The sequence below is a fragment of the Mirounga leonina genome, unplaced genomic scaffold, assembly GCF_011800145.1.
Source record: "Mirounga leonina isolate KUSES-001 unplaced genomic scaffold, KU_Mleo_1.0 Mir_154, whole genome shotgun sequence".
Classification (NCBI taxonomy): domain Eukaryota; kingdom Metazoa; phylum Chordata; class Mammalia; order Carnivora; family Phocidae; genus Mirounga; species Mirounga leonina.
In genome coordinates, this window is record NW_023270389.1 from 6,111,106 (window position 1) to 6,114,787 (window position 3,682).

The following is a 3,682-nucleotide window of genomic DNA, read 5'->3' on the forward strand; positions in this document are numbered from 1 at the left end:
GTCTTAGGTTCTTTTTATCTAAATTGTCTGCTATTGCTTTGATTTCTGAGCTTCCCAATGTCATTTCCTTGTATGTTCTCCCTGTAGATTCACATTGTGTCACGTGGCTTGCCATGCCCATTTATTACTTCTAGTTTACTTTTTATAGATTCTTCAGGACTTTATACATAGGTGATCAAATTGAGAAATAAGGCAGCTTATGTCTTCCTTTCCAATCCGTATGCCTTTTCTTTCTTTTTCTTGCCTTATTGCTAGAGCCTCCAGTAGGGCATCGAGTAGACATGAAAGTGGACTTGTTGCCATTGTTGGGGGTGTGACATTGTGACTTATAATAAACGTATATTTGGTCTTCATCCAGTTTCTGGTACCGAGCTCCTAAAACCCCTGGAATTTTCTAAGTAATCAGAGCAATAAAGGTGTCTTTTTTTGTGAGATGACTTTAAACTGATAAGAACAGATACTACACTTGATCTTAGCCAAAAGGCCGAGAAGCGATGTGTGAGATGACTTTAGACCTCACCCAATGGCAGAATCTGGTTGCCAGGAGGACCAACCATGTGATTGGAGGTTTGGAACTCTCAGTCCCACCTCCCTAACCATTGGGGATGAGGAGGGGCTAGAAGTTCAGTCCGTTGCCAAAGGCCAATGAGTTAATCAGTCATGCCTATATAATGAAGCCTCCATAAAAACCCAGAGGTCAGGTTCAGAGAGGTTTTGGGTTGTTGAACACATAGAGATTTGGGGAGAGTGATGCACCTGGAAGGGGCATGGAAGCTCTGTGCATTTTCCCATACCTTGTATTATGCATCTTTTCCATCTGGCTGTTCCAAAGTTATATCCTTAATAAACCATCTAGGTAAATAAAATGCTTCTACGAGTTCTATGAGCCATTCCAGCAAATTAATCAAACCTAAGGGGGGGGGGTCATAGAAACCTCTGATTTATAGCCATTTGTTCAGAAGGGACAGAAGGTGACAACCTGGACTTGAAATTGGCATGTGAAGTAGAGTGGGGCAAGTCTTACAGACCCGAACCCTTAGCCTGCAGAATCTAATACTATCTCCAGATAGGTAATGTCAGAATTGAGTTAAATTATAGGACACTAAGCTGGTGTCTGAGAATTGCTTGGTGTTTGGGACAGGGGTGGGTTGGGGGGGAAGCCCTACACATTGGAATTGGTAATTAGAACCCATTAGGGAGAAAGAAATCAGACTTTCACTGTAAGGATAATGTGAGCTGGTTTTTCATAGATTTCCTTTTTTGTATTATCTATTTAATTCTCCCATTAGGGGGCGCCTGGGTGGCTTAGTCGGTTAAGCATCTGCCTTGGCTTGGGTCATGATCTCAGGGTCCTGGCATGGAGCCCCAAGTCTGAGTCCGGCTCTCTGCTCAGCGGGGGATCTGCTTCTTCCTCTCCCTCTGTGCTCTCCCTCTCTCTCTCAAAAAAAAAAAAAAATCTTTTTTTTGTTTATTTTTTTTAGTGTTTTATTTTTTATTTTTTATTTTTTTAAAGATTTATTTATTTATTTATTTGACACAGAGCGAGCCAGAGAGCAACCACAAGCAGGAGGACCGGCAGGCAGGGGAGAAGCAGGCTCCCTGCTGAGCAAGGAGCTGGACATGGGGCTCAATCCCAGGACCCGGGGATCATGACCTGAGCCAAAGGTAGCCACTTAACCAACTGAGCCACCGAGGCGCCCCAATAAAAATCTTTAAAAAAATTAATTGGGGTGCCTGGGTGGCTCAGCTGGTTGAGCGTCTGCCTTCGGCTCAGGTCATGATCCTCGGGTCCTGGGATCGAGTCCCTCTTCGGGCTCCCTGCTCATCCGGGAGCCTGCTTCTCCCTCTCCCTCTGCCTCTCTCTCTCTCAAATAAATAAATAAATAAAATTTAAAAAAATAAAAATAAGATAATTCTCCCATTAGGCTTAGTGTTTGGGTAAAATTATTCCCATTTACAGATGAGAATACTGAGGCTCAAAGAAGTTATGTAAATCGCTACAATCATGCATCTAGCAAGAGGCAGTCAAGACTCCAATGCCAGGCCTGTTTCAACGTACTGATGATCCAATTTGTTGAGTGCCTGGTGCTTCATTTGATTTAAATTAGTTCATACAGTGTGCTTTAAATGTGCAGAGCACCGAACGAAAGTTACTTACTTGTATCAATCGTTCTAAAATTAAGGTGATTACGTTATCTTTTAAGAAAGGTTTGCCAGATGTTCTTACATGGATTACTTAGAAAGATAGAGGAAAGTCACTTTCCAGATGGAAATTCATGTTCAAGCAGGGTGGTGCCTCCCATTAGGCATCAAAGCGATGCTGAGTTTTAGTTCTTAAGGCATGAGTTTGTGTCTCCAGAGATCATCTGTGATAACAACTATGTACTTGATGGCTCTATTTATCTGTAGTGAGGAACACAGGATTTCCACTTTGAATACAGGTTGTACCTAGGGAAGAGCACATTGGTTGGATGCTTGCCGTTGTCTTCTTGAAGCATTATATCAGAGCATGCTCTTCCCTTCTGATCTTATCAGGAGTTAATTTATTTATTCACATTTTAAGCAATTTAGATGAGGAAATTTTCATTTTAGGTACAGGCGTTAAAAAAAATCGCGGTACATATGTATGTTCTAATCCATTTATTCTAAATCGAGGGGTAATTTGCAAAGTAAAAATCAGTGCATCTTTCTTCTTCAGATTATGAATAAATATGAAGCGGAAGGTGAAGATTGTTATAAGAAAAGAATCACAGAATGTCAGGGCTGAAAGAGACCATGGTGGTCACCCTGTCATTGAACAGATGAGGAAACTGAAGACCAGAAAACATAAGCCACATGTCCAAGGTTATACAGCTAGTGTCCAAATGGCAAAGCCAGGGGTTAAACGCAGGCCTTAACCTCCAAGGCCGGCATTGTTCCCACAGGCTGCTGAACGCCAGATGAGCAGCTGGGATAGTTTACTTAAAAAAAAAAAAAAGATTTTATCTATTTATTTGACAGAGAGAGAGCACAAGCAGGGGGAGTTGCAGGCAGAGGGAGAAGCAGGCTCCCCGCTGAGCAGGGAGCCCGACGTGGGGCTCGATCTCAGGACCCTGAGATCATGACCTGAGCCGAAGGCAGACGCTCAACCAACTGAGCCACCTGGGAGCCCCCAGGATAGTTTACTTTTAAGGACCCTTTCAACTCAGAGTCCTTTATTATTTTTTCTATTATACGTAGAATTTTATTTTTTCTACAAAAACTAACATTTGAAATATTTCATGCTATTATCTCTGAAAAAAGAAACATTTCAAATAAAAAACAATAGTTGTGGGTCACCTGGCTGCCTCAGTCAGTGGAGCATGCGACTCTTGATCTTGGGGTTGTGAGTTTGAGCCCCACGTTGAGCACATAGATGACATAAAATAAAATAAAATAAAATAGAAACCACAGGTTTTTTTTTTAATCCATTATAGGGCACCTGGGTGGCTCCCCTCATGCTTTCTCTCTCTCTCTCACTCTCTCTCTCAAATAAATAAAGTCTTTAAAAAAATTAAAAAGTAAAAAATCCATTATAGGCCAGTTTAATTAGAATCACCACCACCTTTGAAGGAAAGCACTCAGAATCCGTGTGCATGTTTTAGTTAAACAGAACACTTTTGTATAACTGCTTGTGTTTTGTAAGATCCGTGTTGTCCTTCTA

The 3,682-nt window shown here is 41.6% G+C and overlaps 1 pseudogene; it reads right to left on the minus strand.

Annotated features, from left to right (window-relative positions):
* Positions 1 to 341: 341 nt before the first annotated feature.
* On the minus strand, positions 342 to 496 carry LOC118014628 (annotated as a pseudogene).
* Positions 497 to 3,682: the final 3,186 nt, after the last annotated feature.